The sequence below is a fragment of the Opisthocomus hoazin genome, chromosome 10 (genome assembly GCF_030867145.1).
Source record: "Opisthocomus hoazin isolate bOpiHoa1 chromosome 10, bOpiHoa1.hap1, whole genome shotgun sequence".
NCBI lineage: Eukaryota > Metazoa > Chordata > Aves > Opisthocomiformes > Opisthocomidae > Opisthocomus > Opisthocomus hoazin.
In genome coordinates, this window is record NC_134423.1 from 25386293 (window position 1) to 25405269 (window position 18977).

An 18977-nucleotide genomic window follows, 5' to 3' on the forward strand; every position below is an offset into this window, starting at 1 on the left:
GGGGCTGTCTGCAGCAATGACCAGTAGCCGCAGGGCACAGGTCCCCATTTCCCAAGGGAAAAGCAAGAGGCAGAGAGGCAGAAGTGAGTTTGCAGGATGCACAAGAGTGGTCATCGGAACCCCTAAACTAACAGGGCTGGTTTGGCACATCCAAAATGTGGCTGAGGAGGGGTTTGGCAAAGCTTGGTCCAAGTTCCTGAAGTTCACCTGACGTGAACCTGCAATGTGCTGCCTTTTGAGGCTGAGCAGCTGGGACCTTTGCTCTGCACCTGTCCTAATGCTGTGCCCAACCTGAGCTCTCCTCCGAGCTTGGCCGGTCAGCCCCTGGTCAGGCACTGCATTGCAAGGCAGGACGACGGGTGCCAGACCAGATTCTTCCCCAAAGCTCCCCCTGCCCATCCTCGCTGGGAGGGAAAACTCAAGCAGAGCGGAGTACAAGGGCTGCCCTCCTTCCACCAGCACATCCCTGAGGGATGGGGCTTTCAGGAGCCGCCTTCTCCTCCAAATGACCTCCCTGCCTTGCCGGGTTCCTGCCGGTGCTGCCTGCAGGCAGCAGCGACAGGCCCACCTGGTTTCACAGAGCGATGGGATGCACTGGAAGCTGCTTTCACGCGCACATCTTTAGTTTCAAGATCCATTTTTACCCAGAGTTACTACTCTTCATCATGGGTCCTATGGCCACTGAATGGCTTTAAAATCTGCTGTTACTGGCCTTCCTGTCCTCTTCCTGCGATCCCCACGGGGAACACCCCGCACTGCTCCGTGCTTCAAGGAGAGGCACGGGCAGGTGAGCACCATGACCAGCATCACCCAGCCCAGGTGGGAGCAGCACCCAGAGCTCCCATCTCCCCCTTTAGCTCCTTGGCTGCTCCTCCCACTGCCCACCATCGCTGCTGTGGTCCTCAAGGGCACAGACCTTCCAGCAGCAGCTACCCTTTTAAGACCATGCTACTGTTGTATTTATGTATTTATGATCAACAGCCCAGAGCAGCTGATAAACCCTCAATGCCAGGGCTATAGGCAGAGACGCGGTCACGTCTCGAAGGCTGCCTGCATCTGCTCCCCAGCTGCTCGCTCCCCGGGGCCACTGGAGAGGATACTGGGTAACGTGGCTAAAGGCTTGTGGGAGAGCTGCGGCAATCTTCCCCCGTATTACCCAGCCTTTAATTTGGCCCTGGTTGGGAGGAAGTGACAAGGACAATGCAGAGATCAGACACTCCAAATTTTTGCGCTCAGTGTGAATATTTTACATGCTCATCAAGCTGTGCAGTAAACGATGAAGGGCTGCAGCCAGCTGTAATTTAACACAGTGGGATCAATCCAATATGAAGAGCAACAGACTGTATCTTTCCTCCATATGGACATCTCAACAAACATTTTATTGATTTAAACATTTCTCATCATCTATGGGAACAATTTATCACCGTGGTCTTTTAAAGCATCCCATTTTGTACTCTAAAGCTGTAGATGGGTTCAAGACTCGTACAAGCTTTTTCAACTTAAAATGATTAAAAATTGCAGCAAAACAGGGGATGGCCCCATTCTGAGGGCATCTGCATAATTAATGCTCTTAATTACTTGCTTTGCACTGAAATTGCTTTTAGCACCCCATAGGACAAAAAAATTGAAGCAGCTCCAGATCAAACTAAGTTGCAATTGAAACCGGAGAGCCAGAGCAGGTACTCCATACAGGTCTGGGGGCTGTGAGCGCTGGGGACATCTGCCCATCCCTCTGACTGCTTTGGAGGACTCCTGCACAAGGCTTCTCACAGCAAGCATTGCAAAATGGAAGATGCTGTTTTACGTGCAGATCCCCCCCTCCTTCTTCTAGAGCACCGATATATGAATACACAGAATCACAGAATCACAGAATGGTCGAGGTTGGAAGGGACCTCTGTGGGTCACAGAATCACAGAATCACAGAATAGTAGGGGTTGGAAGGGACCTCTGTGGGTCATCTAGTCCAACCCTCCTGCCGAAGCAGGGTCACCTACAGCAGGCTGCACAGGACCTTGTCCAGGCGAGTCTTGAATATCTCCAGAGAAGGAGACTCCACAACCTCCCTGGACAGCCTGTGCCAGGGCTCCGTCTCCCTCAGCGTGAAGAAGTTCTTCCTTATGTTCAGACAGAACCATCCACATAGTCTAACCTTGGGACAGAGGCAGGGTTATCTACCAAGCTTAATTACCTTTCTAGGAAGTCTCAGTCTTCACATTATGAACTTCCATGTCTGCTCCTGACACGAAACATGCTTTACCTTGGCTACTGAATGGCTACCCTCTCGGCTAACATCCTGGCTACCCAGATGTTCTCCCTTTGCTGATCTTTCTGCCAGGATAAAGCAATGAAAACCCAGTCTACTTAGAAGTCTGTTTTCCTCTTGGAGCATCTTCTCAGCTGAGACTTTTTTCAGCTCTTTAAGGGTCTCCTTCAGCTGACAACAAGTTCTAATTTCCAAAGTGCTCAAAACCCTTTTTCCAAATAAAATTGGCTTAAAAAATACCAGATTTGAATTAGATACACTGGTTTATTTTCTTTGTAGGTTTGAACCTGTCCTACTCACAAGCTTTTCTTCTTAACAGTGAGGGACAGAAACTGCTATTCCAATCAAAAGATGAGTTGCCTGCTTAATCCCATGACTCCAGGAGCTGGGGCTTTAAGAAAGGAAAGCAAGTGCTATGAGGCTTGTGATAACACTGCAGGAGCTGCCAACAGTGTTGGTCCTTAACCGTGGGTGTTGGCTGTGAACACTGGCTGCCATTCGGCTTCACGGCTCGGCAGGGGATGGAAAATCTGGCAAAGCTCTTTTTTTTTTTCCCTGCCTCTGCCTCTTGTTGCAGGAACAAAAGCGTAAATCACGAGTCCTTGGCACCGGGTGGGATTTTGCGCTCCGCTGGGTCCTGGTGCTAAATTACATTCCCTCAGATCATTTGCTCCCTTGTTCATCAGCCAGCAAGAAACATGAGGCTGCGGAGGGTGTCTGCATGTAGGAGTGTGTGTCTGTGTGTGACTGCGTGTTTGTCTTCGGTCTCACACCCAACATGGTCAGGGCCAAAATGTATTAGCAAAGTGTTTAAAAATGGTATTGTAGCTTGGATCACTCTACCTCTGCTACAATAACAACAACATAGGGGGGTGTGGTAACAGCCCGACTGTCCAACCAAGAGTTAAAACATGATGTTGTGCAGTGCTGAAAATTGGAGATAGGTAATTCTGACCAGACCCAGGACCCTCGGTGCTTTGTACCTGTGCTGAACGGCATCTGGCCACAGTCCACAGGAGAGTGACGGTGCTGTCTAATTGGTCTCTGGTACAATCTTAAAAAATCACATAATCATAAAAAATCACACTGCGAAAGGCCTCAAGATTTCCCCTGCTACAGCCCGCTGCCCCCAGACAGGACCAGGTCCCTTTGCCGATCCCATGTGACATTTCCATGGGCGAGCATCCCCCCTGCCAGGGACGGGCAGCCCCGGACCTGCAGCTCAGCCCTGTCTGTGCGGTGACCAAGCCACTGGTCTGACCCAGCCCCACTTTAATCCTGTTATTCGCTGAGCCCCTGTGTGAGCTCTCTTTGGTACCCATTAACATCTGACCGTCAGCCGGAGAAGATGAAGTCTAAAAGATGCTACAAGTGTTCCGCCGGAGCTAACCCCAACCTGGAAGTCACAGGGGGTCCCTGTGCCTGAACTAGCTCCGTGCAAGGTTTTGAAATAGCCACGTTTCTAAGCCAAATACAGCTAAAGACCTGAAGGCTGAGGAAGGAGCTGAGCGCATCTTCCCAGCGCTCCTCAGCCCCACAGCCGGAGCTGTGCTGCTGCACCCTCTCCAGACCGGCCGCAAGCCGAGCAGCAGAGGCAGGGAGAGCGGGTGCGCAGCAGTGGTGCTGGCCCAGAGAGAGCAGCCCCAGCTGCAGACGCCAGCTGAGATGAGCCCGATAACGCTGTGATTACCCAGTTGTTATTATTTTGCTGTTTCTTCAGCGCTGGGCGGCTGAGCTCACAGCCCAGCTGTGCCAGGCACAGCACGTACCGTGGAGCAGAAGAGGCATTGCCTGTCCGGGAGCACACACAGTCACGGCAGAGACCAGAGCAGGAGCTTTCCCTGGGCAGGAGAGGTGCAGGCACAGGGACCCCCGGGTGAGCGGTGGGCAGACCCCTGCACCCGCATCCCTTCTCCCCCAGGAGAGGGGAATTTTTGAACAGGAAAGGCTCGCCTATTGCCATCTGAGCTGAGTTAGGGACGAATCCCACATGCTCGACATCTCTGGTTGTCCCTACACCTCTTTGGACACCAGCAGTAGCAAGTTTCAGCAGTTTTGGAATTTAGGTAGCACAGACACAGCCTGATGGGAGCTCATGCCAAAGTGATATAATTTCGCAACAATTCCTAAGAAATAGGTCCCAACTAGCAGTGCGGAGTTGTGCCTCCAGGCAAACAGATGCTGGTTCAAGGCTGTTATCAGGTAAAGCATGTTGGTAAAAAACCTTCTCTGCAGCTTGTCTGTTGCCATGAGAAGAAGCAAACAGAGCAGGGACAAGGCTGGACTCCAAACAAATGAGGCTGCTGACTGACTGGCACCGCATCCCTGCTAGAGACGGTGATGGGATGCTTCCTTCTGAGGAGGGCTGGGGCTATGTGGCATCAAAGTATCTGAGCTCTTGCCAGGCAGCCGCTCCAGCGAGTGGGTGCAAGCATCTCCAGATCCAGGGACCCAGCAGTCCTGGGAAGATAACTGGTGCTTAGATACTTACAGAGGGAAAGAAAGGTGGAAAGAAGTTGAGTTTACGCTTGCTTCGCTTCCCCTCATAGCGTGGCTTCACGGAGCAGCAGTGGGGACGCTGGCCACTGCCCAAGGCGGGAAGCATCAGCCATCTCTTCTTGTGTCCCGCATCCCACTGTGCGGCACGATTTCCACCTCTCTGGTCATTCACGCTCGGACTGGCTGCTGGAGTGATTGCGCTGAAGGCTGCAGGTCACCCCAGAGGCGTGCAAGTCTCCGAGCAAGCAGATGGATCCTGCTCAGTTTTGCCATCTCAGCTGGTTGTTAAAAGGCACCAGAGATCTGTTAGTGGCCTGGTGTGTTGGTCCAACCAAATGCCATGTTTTCACGAGGCATTTTGTGGTCAGAAGTCCTTTTTCTTAAACAGAAGAGAAAACAATAAAAACATGTTCAAGCATTTGCTCAGGGTTGGCTTTTTCAGCTCTTTTGCAGCACCTTCAGGCAGCCAAGACATGGCGAGGAAAAGAACACAGGGAGATGTTTTACATGTGGATACAACACACCACAAGAACTGCAAGCAAGCTACACGGCAATGATTTCAAGCAGCGGGAGTAGAGATCCCCCCTTCTCCTCCCTGCTCCTCTTTGCCTAAGGAAGTGCTGTGCCTACAGAGAAACATTGTCGTGGATTGTGTGCAGCGCTGGGAAACTGTGTGTGCTGGAAGCAAAAGTTCGAGACAGCAAGTTCACATCTGCCCCCATGCACAGAGAGGGCAGAGGGAGATGGTGAAGCGAGAGGGGGCAAAGGGGGTGGGTTTGGTGCGTGATCTGCTTCCCAGCCTGTTAGAGGGACTGGGCAGAGAAGAGGCTGCGAGTGCTCGAGAGAAGGCCAGGAACTGAATCTGCAGTGCCCTGGCAATCCCACAGCACCCTCTTTCCTCATTCAGTCTCCAAAACCTTAGGAAAATCCATCTGCTCACATGTCTGCAAGACAGGGAAGGCTCTGCTGGTGTCAGGATTTGATGGGTGGACCGTTCGGTGGATAAGGAATTGGTTGGATGGTCGCAGCCAAAGGGTAGTGGTCAACGGCTCAATGTCCAGATGGAGACCAGTGATGGATGGAGTCCCTCAGGGGTCCGTACTGGGACCAGTGCTTTTCAATATATTTATCAATGACATGGACAGCGACATCGAGTGTACCCTCAGCAAGTTTGCAGATGACACCAAGCTGAGTGGTACGGCTGAGACACCAGAAGGACGGGATGCCATCCAGAGGGACGTGGACAAGCTGGAGAGGTGGGCCTGTGTGAACCTCATGAGGTTCAACAAGGCCAAGTGCAAGGTCCTACACCTGGGTTGGGGTAATCCCTGGTATCAATACAGGCTGGGGGATGAAAGGATTGAGAGCAGCCCTGCTGAGAGGGACTTGAGGGTACTGATAGACGAAAGGCTGGACATGAGCCAGCAATGTGCGCTGACAGCCCAGAGGGCCAACCGTGTCCTGGGCTGCATCAAGAGAAGCACGGCCAGCAGGTCGAGAGAGGTGATTCTGCCCCTCTACTCTGCTCTGGTGAGACCTCACCTGGAGTACTGCGTTCAGCTCTGGAGCCCTCAGAACAAGAAGGACATGGAACTGTTGGAGCGGGTCCAAAGGAGGGCTACAAAAATGATCTGAGGGCTGGAGCACCTCTCCTATGAGGACAGGCTGAGAGAGTTGGGCTTGTTCAGCCTGGAGAAGAGAAGGCTGCGGGGAGACCTGATTGCAGCCTTTCAGTACTAAAAGGGAGCCTATAGGAAAGATGGGGACAATCTGTTTAGTAGAGACAACAGTGACAGGACGAGGGGTAATGGTTTTAAACTAAAACAGGGTAGGTTTAGGCTAGATATAAGGAAGAAATTCTTTACAATGAGGGTGGTGAAACACTGGAACGGGTTGCCCAGAGAGGTAGTGGAGGTCCCATCACTGGAAACATTCAAGACCAGGTTGGACAGGGCTCTGAGCAACCTGATCTAGTTAGCGGTGTCCCTGCTCGCTGCGGGGGGGTTGGACTAGATGACCTCTGGGGGTCCCTTCCAACCCAAAACTTTCTATGATTGTATGATTCTATGATCCCTCCTTGGCTCACTTCCATGCAGGCACATGAAGAGTGTTTTTCTTTGAATGTCTTTGGGATCTGTACTGAAGAAAAGTCCCTTCATGGAAGGGAGGATTGGATGAGCTTACCTGCACGAGAAGACTGGAAGCCCACCTGCAGGTGAAGGAATCCACAGAGTGGGCAGATCAGATACAGGCCCACCAAAAGAAGCTCAAAGTCTCTGATTCCTTGGGAGACCTTGTGTCTTACCTGCTGATAGACAGGGCTAAGTCCTTCTTGTTCCACTGGTATGCAGGTGTCTGCCAGCTACTGCGTTTAGGCGTCTGCGTATTGCTTAACAGTTCAAGCTCGGTGTTTTCCACTGAGCACGAATACTTGGTGGCTATTCCACAGTGGTGCTGCACAGCTATGTTTACAGAAGCCATCTACATGATGTAGAGCATCTACCAGCTACCTGGTCTCCCTGGGTGCTCTCCCAGTGTCTCTTGATGGTGGACTGTCCTCAGAGCTTGGGCCAGGAGCCGCAAACCAGCGGATGGCCCAGAAGCTCGGAGCAGGACTGGGCCCTATCTCTAATGTCGTTTCTTATTATGCGATGTGAAAAACGTGGTCTGAAAATCACATGAGAGCCAGCTTTCTCGTGCGGTATCCAATCAGTCCTGCTTCCAGCTGGACGAGACAAAAGCATCTTTATTACCATAGAGCAAGCCTGTGTGTCCATCCCTACTGGGAAGATCAAACCCCATGTGTCTTGGCCAGTGGTGTCTGTGGTCACATGCTGACCTGTCACACTGTCTGATGAGAGCTTCTGACACTATGGTTTTACATGGAGCTAGAGAGGACATAAGCGTGAGTCATGTAACTCCCAAACCGTCTGCTTTCTCCATCAGCTTCAATACAGAGCCCTCACACACTCGGCAAAGCCAAAAGCTCGTGGGTTTCCTTTGCGCCTTACCCTGGGGGCTGGGTGAAGGGAGCAATCCGATCCCTGCTGATGAGGTTCCCGTTGCAAGGCGCAAGCACACACACAACTGGCGTCCAGCTGGATCCCGAGGGATGGGGAACACGATGGGGCTCCCGATGGGGCTCCGGAGAGCCGCCAGTGCAGCCCCGCGGGACTCCAGGGAGCAGGAACAGCAGTCAGGCGTACGGGCGGCTCCTCGGTATCTTTGCACCCCCTAAGCCATCCCCGGATTTGGCGGCTGTGGGGTTTTTTGTTTTCTTTGCTTTCCTTCTTCTCTCGGCCCCGCCCCTCCCCTCCCGCCCAGCCGCGCCCCGCCCCTCCTGCCCCGCCCCTCCCGCCGGACCCCGCCCCTCCCCGCCCCTCCTGCCCCGCCCCTCCCGCCGGGCCCTGCCCGCCCTGCTGCTGCCACCTGCCGGAAGCGCTGCCTCCCTGCAGCCCGCCCGCCCGCCGGCTGCTGGCCCCGTCCCTGTCGCATCGCACCGGTGCTTTCCTGTGCCTTCCTCTGCCTCCTCTTCACTTCTCTGCAGGGAAACCATCCCCTTTCTCTCCATTTTTATACCCAGTCTCTGCCCAAGTGCGAGCGTGACCGGTTCACACAAGCCTCAATGGTGGTAAAAATTTCACAAAGTTACAAGCCAACGGCGCAAACAGAATCACACAAGCGAAGAATCGCAGAGTGATTTGGGTTGGAAGGGACCTTTAAAAGCCATCTAGTCCAAACCCCGTGCAACGACCAGGGACATCATCAACCAGATCAGGTTGCTCAGAGCCCGTCCAACCTGGCCTTGAACGTTTCCAGGGATGGGGCATCAACTGCCTCTCTGGGCAACCTGTGCCAGGGTTTCACCACCCTCACTGTGAAAAATTTCATTCTTGTACCCACTCTAAATCTCCCCTCTTGTAGCTTAAACCCATTACCCCTTGTCCTATCGCAACAAGCCCCGCTAAATGTTTGTCCCCATCTTTCTTATAAGCCCCCGTTAAGTAGTGGAAGGCTGCTCTAAGGTCTCCCCGCAGCCTTCTCTTCTCCAGGCTGAACAGCCCCAGCTCTCCTGGCCATTCCTCACAGCAGAGGGGTTCCAGCCCTCGGATCATTGCTGGGGCCTCCACTGGCCCCACTCCAACATCTCCAGGTCTGTCCTGTGCTGAGGGCTCCAGAGCTGGACGCAGGACTCCCAGGGGGTCTCAGCAGAGCGAGGCAGAGGGGCAGAATCCCCCCCCTTGCCCTGCTGGCCATGCTGCTGGGGGTGCAGCCCAGGGGACAGGTGGCCTTCCTGGCTGCCAGCACACACTGTCGATAAATACCTGAAACATTCCTAGGATTGTCAGCAATTGTTTCTTTACACAAGTTCCAGTTACATCTCCCTGTCCCTCTCCCCGTCCAGCTGCGTTACTCGAAAGCAGCCAGGCTGTGGTGTCCTCGGCCCAGCCAGGTCTCTGCCCTTCGGGACGCCCGGGGTGCAGACGAAGCCCAGTGCAAATTAAACTCATCAAAATCCCTTCTGGCACGGCTTAGAGCAGCCTTGTGTATAGGATGTGAGGCAAAGACACGAGTAAACAGCTAAGGTGATTTTCATTTGAAATATCCCAAAGTTCGCTTTTTTCTCTACCTTTTATTGAAGGAGTGGGAGGCCCCCCTGCTTCCCTCAAGGAAATTCACGGAGAGCAGAGCTTCAAGAATAAAGGCTCTTCCAGACGAGTAAGAAAAAAATGAAACCTGAACCCCGCCTTCCTCTGTCTCTTTGCATCTGGAATTACAGGTTCGTATTTAATTTCTCTGTAATGTAATATCGCACATTTTCTTACAGCCTGAGATGCCCACATCTGACAGAGCGTTCCTGAAAACAACTCAGATGAAAGGAGTGCTGTACATCAGGCTTAGACAATTTACTGTAGTTACAGAGTAATCGTGGAAATACGGGAAGGCTTTGCAGGTCTAGCATTTACGGATAATTGAAACATTGAAATATAACCATTGCTCTGATGTCTGGAAAGCTAGGGACAATGCTGATGTCTGTTTTGTGCGGGGAAACAGGCTGGAACCGTCTATAACTATCAGCTGTGTCACAATGGGTGCAGGGGAAAAGCAGATTTAAGATTAATATTTATTTAATGTAACAGAGAATAAAGATGTTTACCTGTTTATATATACATAAAAGAGAAGAAGAAATGCTAATGATGTAGGATTCACATTCTTAATGTACTTAGTTGTCTAACTTCCAGGAAATCTGGATGGAAGAGATGAGAGAGAAGTGGCTGTGCTATGAATTACACGATGCCTGCTCTGCAGGGCCTGCTCTTCCTCTGAGATTTCCACGTCCTCCTGCTACATGAACAATCACAAATTTGCAGGGGGTGTATGCTGGTTTTAGACTATTAAATTTCCTCCTGCATTTCTCATAAATTTAATACCTATGTATGCGTACAGGGCGAGAGTAAGCAGGCAATACCATTAAAGAAATCCTGCGGTGAAAAGAGCCACAGAGTACCATTGCAGTGATTTCTTGTACCCTACGCTGTACACAAATGCACAGTTTCCTGACAATCGGGCTGCCACACATAAAAACAATGTCTTTTCTACTTTCCAGTTGCCACTCAGAGAAATCCCACAAAAAATGCTTATTCAATTCCCAGCAGCTTCTGACCTCCTGACTCAGCCCTGTGAATAACAGCCAGGCATGTACATAACAAAGGACGTTAAATATTAATGCCGAGGATTTTATCGCTGATTGTGCTATTAACAGGTAGGGAACCATTCATCCTTTCCTCACAAATAAACTCTGCCTAACGCATTAGAGCTCTGCAAAGTCAGAGTTAACCTGACAATATATTCCTCCATTTCGAAAGATGAAAACAGGGGAAGAAAGAGATGTGTGAACCGCTCTGTAATGGTTCACTGCACTTGGGATTTTAAACCTAGACTAACAGAACCATTAGAAAAAGAGAAAAAAAAAAAGAAAAAATAAAGAAAAAAGATGATGTTTAAGGTGATCCTGGAGGCTGCAACTGGGAGGTGGTGCACTGCCTTGCACGAGACGGCGACAGCCCTACGCTTGAGTGGCTCCAACACTGTCAGCACAGGTCCTGCCATGCTCATCAGCTTGGCCTTTGCACTGAGACCTGCCGACGTACCTGCATTTTCCCCCTCAGGCCTGTCCTACGGAGCGGTTTCTGCTGGGTTAGAGAAATTTAAGCACCCTGATCCCTTTACATTCAACCATTTACAGGCAGGGATGCTGCTGATGGACGTCATCTGACGTTGCATCTCCCTGGCCTGTCACAGCACGCATCAGCGGCACCTTTTACAAGTGGTGACTCTTTGGAAAACCGAAGCTTCTACGCCACAAATATCTTTGAGCTAAGTGCTTACTATTTCACTCGTTTTTCTAGTGTGGTACAGCCTCTGCAGCTAACATTTCCAGCTCAGATAGTTTGATATCGCCTCAGTGGCCGCACTTCTGCCCTCGAATCTCGGTGTCAGTGGTGTCGTGTGGTTTTTAGATAGTTTGGGAGCCCCGTTGGCTCAGAGGGCACAAATGCAGATCACGTTTTGCAGCCCGTACTCTCGTGAGTCACCTCTCTGAGGAGGTGATGAGGCTGACATGCAGGAGCTCAGGTTGTGCTGGGATTCCCCGGTCCTCCGCGAGCTGCCCGCTGTGCAGCTGTTTGGGTTGCTGAGAAAATCAGGAGCTTGTGTCAAGCAGAAAGTGGCAGGCTAATTTAAGGAAAAAAAGTATTATTATGCTTTATGAAGACAGAGCCTTAGTCAGATGAGCATGGCATTTTAGTGGAAAATATAAAATACATTGCAGTTTTCCCACCATTTCTCCTGGTTTCAGAAATTCACCTCTCCTTTTAATATATCTTTGCAGCATGTTAGTAATGTGGGTAGCAAGTCTCGTGCTGCAGGTGTTACAGCATCCAGTAAGGGTCTTTTCTGCCCCTGACCAGCACTGACCATGCCTCATCCAGTAGGTATATGTGTGTATGCATCCACGTACCCCATCCGAACCGTGGGCGTGGAAAGCTTTCACAGACCCGAACCCTGGCTTCAGCACGATTTCACGCTGCAGTGTATTTGACGTAAACCCCTTTTTGCCCGCGTTGAAGTTGGCCATTTCCCCGAACCCGGCAGCAGCTCTGTCCCTCTCCGGTGGGAGGCAATGCGGCTCGGCTCTCGCCCTTTGCTGCTTGCTGTGCCCTCAGAATTTGTTTGTGGGTCTTGGCAACGTGACCCCTTTGCAGCGAGACCCGCAGCGCGGAGGACGGATGGATTTTTTATTGATATCCAGATTTCTTCCATACGTGCTTAACCTACGTCTGCCAGCAAGCAGGCAGCAATACCAATAATGAGACTTCATGCTTGTAAAGCTTTTTACATTGTATTCATTATCCATATTACTAATGCCATTTATCAGATAGAATAGCAGGTGCAATCAGACGTTGCCTGGGACTCTCCCTTCTATTAAGCCTGGATTCTGGCTTTCGTAAGCAAAGTTTCATTAGCAGAAGTGGTGGAGGGAGGCGGAGGTAAGGGCTGTTTCTGGGTGGATGGCTGTTGCCAGCGGAGAGCAGCAGCCACCAGCCTGCTGCCATCTCACACCTCGGAGAGGTGGCAATGTCCAGCTCCTGCTGCCACCACCCTGCAGCCCTCAGCCTCAAGCCCTATCGGCTCAAGGGTTTGCCGTGACACCCCTCAGACTTGTTTAACCCCTGCCAGACATTAAAGCCAGCTTCTCCTGGCTCCTGCTTGAACAAGGACATCTCTGGGGCCAGAGTGCGGGAGTGTGTGCTGTCACAGCTCAGCAGACTTTTGGAGGCCCTTGTCTCTGTTCTGCTGGGTCTCCCCGTGCAGACCACACAAGAGGGCAGGAGAGCAGGACACGTGAGTGTGCGTGAGCAAGAGCACCCACGCCTGTGTGTGAGCACCCGTGTCTGGAGGGGACCCTGAGGATCAGTCCAGAAAGCCCTGCCCTGAACATCTGCTGGGCTCTCAACACCCTGTGATATCGGGTGCCTCTCACAGCAAGCACCCCGGCGTGTAAGGGAAGGCTCCGGCAAAGCCATGAAATATGCATTTTTTGTCTGTTTTTGGAGTCATACTTTTCCTCTGATTATCTTCCTTTTGTCTGACAGCCCGCAAGCCATCAGAGAAGTTGCTCCATCACCACTTAACTTCTTGCTTCGCTTCAGTTGCCCTTGTACGCTTCCCCACAGTGTGTGAACACTGCTGAAGGAGGGCACCCCAGTTTGCCCAGTTCTGCACCACAGCGCAAGGGTCCTGGTATCTTGTTCGTGCAAGGGGTCAGAAAAGAAACCTCTGTTGCTTTAGGTGGGATAAAAGAGGAGAATGGCCTGATTATGGCCTTGGGGCTCTGCTCCATCCACACAGCTGGGCCAGACCTCCCATCCCACCCCCTTCCCAGGAGGTCTGGGGCTGCTCAGTGAGCTATAGGGCGAGATCAAGCCCCCTTTGCCTGTGTAACCATGTTGCTATGTATACCTGTGTGATCAGCCTTTACACAGACACCCATGTCCCCGTGACAGCAGAGCTTACATCATTTTATCCATCCCCACACCAGGTCCTTATTCGTTGCAGCTCAGCTTTGTTTTCCATTTACTTCTTGCAGCTCCAAAATGGTTGGATTGCTGCGGATTTCATCGATGTGCTCTTTTAAATAGAAAGATGTTAGGCTTCTCTGTCCTGCTGCCTTTGATGTCAGGCAGCCCGTGAGGCTCAGGTTCCCCGCCGGCACCATATGGCACTGCGGAAAATGGTTCTGCTCTGTCTGAGATACCTGGATACAGCCAGCAGTGATTAACAGAGAGATTCACAGTTGTGCCTAGGGTGCAGAGGTAATTAGGAACACTGATAATCACAACGCAATGGTAAAGAATGGCTCCCTGATTGATTGCCTCCCTCCCTGTTGATCCTGCAATGAGATTTAATACAAATTTACCCAAGCTAGATCTATCCTGCATAGGAAACAGTAAGCAGCGTGGCTGTGGATGTGGGGGCTTTGCTAGGAATTGAGAAAAGTCCAGCAGGGACACTGGGGTTCTTGTTTGGCCAGTCTACCACACCTTCCCTCCCTTGCGATCCCACCTGCAAGTGGAAGGTGACACGGGGCAGAGCAGCCTTCTTCCGAGGGCAGCTGTGATGGAGCTTGGAGAGCGGCTCCGGGGCTGCCCCAAAGCCCTCTCCGGGGAAAAGTGGATGTGAACGGTGCTGTGCTTTCGGAGCGTGACCCACGCAAGCTGCAGTGGATCTGTCGCACGCGAGCAGAGTTACTGAAGAATTTAAAGTATTAATGAGCTGGAGAACTCAGAGCAACACTGACAGGCAAGCAAAGTGGCACTAACTGGCACTGTGATTGACTGGCTTGCTTTTGAGTTTTGCCAAGGCCTGGATACTTGGCCTATGGCGTACAGGAGTGCTGATAATAATTTGACTTCTGAAGTGCTCCCACATCAAAGCAATCAGTGCACTGTACCAACCACAGAATGCAATTAGACTAATGTATCACGCTAGGAAGAATAAAGCTGAACTTCAGATTTGAGTTCCAATTTTTAAATGAGTGGGTGTGAAAAATTCTAAATTATGACCTACTGCATTTTCCATATGGAAGTGGTGCCACCAGTACAGTCACAGGAACTGTACCAGCAAGCAACCGGATAAAGAGAGAATTTTCAGGCCCAATTTGTAATGCTGTCAACAGTCACAAGCACACCTGAGCTGGACATTCAGATCAGGCGAGCTGAGGGGGGAGCAGGCTGTAAAATACAGGGTAGGGAGGAAAGGCGGAGTGGATGTCTGGAGGGGCCCTGGAGACAGCCAAAGGAGTGATATCTCCTAGTGCGTATACAGCTGGGAGAGGCCAGTAGCACCAGAACCATCTTACAGGTGGGGAAACTGAGGCACGGAGTGGGAAACTAGCTTTCCAGATGTCACCTGCTGACAGAGCCAGGACAAGCAACTGGACTTTCTGCTCCACTTCTTTGCTCTATCCCTCTGATGAGTACAAGGGATTTGTGCTGCCTTGTAAATCAGTCCCCGTGTCCTTTCTGAGAAGCCTGTAGCTCCATGCTTCTCTTCAGTATAAGCAGCAGTGGAAATCTGTCAGTGAAAATCTTTATTGCTCCCATTATCTGGACTAATTTGGGCATCTCCGCATGGAGAGATGTTGCAGGGTGTGGATGTACCCCTCATGCGCTGCCAATGCTTTCTTAGGAGCTGCGTGCTTTGTTCCTCAGTAAGACACCTCCTCAGGCTACCTGGTTATTTATTTTAATAATTCAAAGTCATTATGGATAGATTTCCGTGTCAGAATACGTTCCACACGGTTGTGTCCACCTGATCTCTTGTAAGCAGAAAATGGCATGGCTCCTGCTGCTGCTGCTCTCCTGGCAGTGGACTCCCAGGCTGTGAACGCAAGGGGATTTTAAACAGAACAGCCTTATCCTGCGGTAGGATTGTCCCTGACATATGGCACCTTCCCCAGCCTCGCCCTCCAGCCATCGCAGGGAGAGGGGTCTCCAGTGTGGCCATGGTCTGATACACAAAGCGGAGAGATGGAGGAGGCCAGCGTGACACCCAGTCGTGCAGGGATTCCCTTCTACTTCCAGCTAGAAACATTCCCGTCAGCCAGCAATTAAAACAAAAATATAACCCCCCACGTAATGCAGAACCCTGCTAGCGAGCTGTTTAGGAGCGGGGCTGGATTTTCTCCCCGAGATGAAAACCCCCAGGCTTCGCCTCCCTCCCTCTCCGCCCGCCGTGCGGCTGCTCGCCCCCTCCCCTCCCTCCGCAGCCGGGCCGGGGCCGAGGGGCGCGGGGGGTGCCCCGGGCTCCGGGACCGCATCGGTGCGGGGGGAGATGCCGCAGCTCGGGGTGCCCGAGGTAAGAGCCGCTCGCTCCCTGCCTGGGCTGGAGGGGGGGGGGGGGGGGGGCAGCCCCCCGGGGTCTCGGTGCTGGGCAGCCGGGAGGGGGGGGGGCACACACAGAGGGAAAGGCTCTCTGCAAAATAACTGAACCGAAGGATGCCGCTGAAAATGAGCGTGCTGGGGGGGGTGTCCGAGCCGGGGTGAAGGGGTGGGAACTGAAGGGGTGCCCCGGGGAGGGGGGGGAAGGCGTTTGCGTGGGGGAAGGGGCTGCCGTGTCCGCATGGCTGCGGTGCGTGGTGCGCGGGCGGTGGTATCCCTCCCCCCCCGGGCTGTGCGGGGGACCCGGTACCGCACCCCCCGGCCCCGTTTACCCCGCTGGTTACCGCACTGCCAGCACCCATTTTAGCTGTCCTCCCGTCATTACCCCCCCCATCTCCAGGAGAGCTGAAAGGCAGCTAAAGCCCCAAACCGCGGGCAGTCGCCTCTGTCAGGGACCGAATGAAGCCGCGGAGAGAAAGCGATGGGCTGGGGAGCTGGGGATGGGCTGGGGAGCTGGGGATGGGCTGGGGAGCAGGCGATGGGCTGGGGAGCTGGGGATGGACTGGGGAGCTGGGGATGGGCTGGGGAGCAGGCGATGGGCTGGGGAGCAGGCGATGGGCTGGGGAGCTGGGGATGGGCTGGGGAGCAGGCGATGGGCTGGGGAGCTGGGGATGGGCTGGGGAGCTGGGGATGGGCTGGGGAGCAGGCGATGGGCTGGGGAGCTGGGGATGGGCTGGGGAGCTGGGGATGGGCTGGGGAGCAGGCGATGGGCTGGGGAGCTGGGGATGGGCTGGGGAGCAGGCGATGGGCTGGGGAGCAGGCGATGGGCTGGGGAGCTGGGGATGGGCTGGGGAGCAGGCGATGGGCTGGGGAGCTGGGGATGGGCTGGGGAGCTGGGGATGGGCTGGGGAGCTGGTGACGGGCTGGGGAGCTGGGGATGGGCTGGGGAGCTGGGGATGGGCTGGGGAGCAGGCGATGGGCTGGGGAGCTGGGGATGGGCTGGGGAGCTGGGGATGGGCTGGGGAGCAGGCGATGGGCTGGGGAGCTGGGGATGGGCTGGGGAGCTGGGGATGGGCTGGGGAGCTGGTGACGGGCTGGGGAGCTGGGGATGGGCTGGGGAGCAGGCGATGGGCTGGGGAGCTGGCGATGGGCTGGGGAGCAGGCGATGGGCTGGGGAGCTGGCGGGGCTTTGCTTTCAGAGGACAAGGGTTATTCAAGGGAAATTTTCATTACACGCCTCAAACTACAGTAAGATGATCCATAACACCGAGATCCCATTAAAAATAATGGGTAGGAACTGGCTCTACAAGGACATTACTCGTCGGGGGTGACCTTGTCTCAGGAAAAAAAGAAAAAGAGTAACAACCCGCTGCTGATGATGGGTAGGTGGTGAGCAGCGCGGTGCTGCGTGTATGCTGGGGGGAACCCTCGCCGTGGTTAGGGTGGGAACTTGTAAGCACATACTGGAGCTTAAAGGGGTCTCCTGCCATGGAGGTGGGATGCGAGGAACTCACGCGTCTGCCATGGCATGAAAATTGCTGTTTCATGACTCCTCCGGATCCCTAGCATTATCATTTATCAAAGGGGCTGATTCTCTGGCTTCCTTAGCCAGGTGTTGAATACACAATGATGCTGCACTGATCATCCCAGGGTGACAGCACTGAGCCGGACGTCCGCTGCTTGTTTGGAAATACAGCTTAGTGCCTCTGCCCTAAATGATGTGCAGCCCTAACACTTCATGCAGTGGGATGCCCTGGGTCAGAACGCCCTTTCCCACAGGACAACCTGGGGGAAGGAATGGGAGCAGAGGCAGTGTCCAGGGCTGCTTCCAACTCTTCTTGCCAATGGAAAAGCCCTCTTCCACCCTCCATCACACAGAAGAGGGGAACACAACCCACCCCTGCAGCAGATCTGCCACAGGCAGCAGTCACCTATATGAGGGCCCTGGGTCTCCAGAGACCCGTGAGGTCCTAGTTATCTCCTGGTGTCTCTGCTCTTCAGGGCCCTGCTGGGGGAGGCATGTCCATCGGTACTAGATGAACTCAGCTGGAGATCAGATCTGCAACGACACCTTTGGTTTTCCTGACACTATTTTGCGAATGCGTAATGCGGGTGCTGGCGGAACCCTCCCGGAGCATCAATGCCAGACCCACAGAGCAGCCGACAGGAGACAGCCTTCCCGTTCAGCTTGCCCAGCTGTGGGAGGTCTGTCCCATGAGGTAGCCATGCTGTTTGCACCCATTGACATTCTGGAACATCTCTGAATGAAAGTCCCTGGCACCTGACAAGGACTGACTGAGGGAGCTGAGGCGGGGGTGGAAGTCCAGCTTTCACGCCTCCTTGTGCCAGGCTGTGATGCAGCCCCCGACCTGCAAGTGCATAGCTGGGTGCTCCCCAAAAGTCAGCCTTGTGCATGCAGGTGATCTCTGCCACTCTGGCTGCTTATCTGCGGGTAGGGTGTGGGCACCAGCTTTTGGAAGTACAGTTCAAAGTGAATGTGAAATATCCCATGATGAGAGTAAGAGCAGGTGAGCTGGTGTTTGGAACAGGGGGTGTGTGAGTTTAGTTTCAAGCCAGGACTTGATCCAGCCCGTACCCGCAGGGAACAGGCAGGATGCTGAAAACGCATCCCTCTCTGGTTTGTAATAGCCTCTGAGCTGGGAGCACTGCTGTCGGTGAAATGAAGCGGGAAAGATGAAGAAGGCAGAAAAATCCTCTGTGATCCATGGTGATACTGTCCCACCTGCACAACACACTGCAGGACAAAACTCACTGAGGCAGGTCTAGGTTTTGAGGCTCAGCCTTGATGCAGCCTGAGCCCGGCTCCCTTCCTCGCCTGCACTGAGTGCCAGCCCCCAGGTCCTCCCTCCTCTGCTCAGAGCTGTTGTGGGTCTAGCCTGGCCACAGAACCCCAGGGTTGGTGGGGAAGCCAAAGCCGGCCTCGAAAATCCTCTTCCTGCACTGTCAAGTTGGCAAATTGATTTTCCAGATCATGAGCTGAACCGCTGAAATTGTTCTCTTCAGAATAGATTATGGAATTACTCCCGTGCTAATGAACGCTTTAATGTTACAGTGACTAGAAGTCCCATAAGGACTTTCACAGCCAAAAAAAGACACTGTAGGAAAGGGGAGCCTGGGTTGGCTGTGTCAAACCTTACTTCACCATCTGGGGCAGAGGGGAGGAGGAAGATGACTGAAGTTGGTCAATGAGAGAAGGGTGGGGAGAGACGTATGGTCTCCTGGGAGCTGCCGAATCCGTCAGAGATACCTTC

The 18977-nt window shown here is 53.2% G+C and overlaps 1 protein-coding gene across 1 annotated transcript in view; it reads left to right on the plus strand.

Annotated features, from left to right (window-relative positions):
* Nucleotides 1–15481: 15481 nt before the first annotated feature.
* Nucleotides 15482–18977, plus strand: part of SV2B (synaptic vesicle glycoprotein 2B) — a 68762-nt gene continuing 65266 nt past the window's right edge. Inside the window, exon 1 of the mRNA XM_075431900.1 lies at nucleotides 15482–15682. The gene's annotated coding sequence lies outside the window, so the exon portion shown is untranslated. The remainder of the gene's footprint in view (nucleotides 15683–18977) is intronic.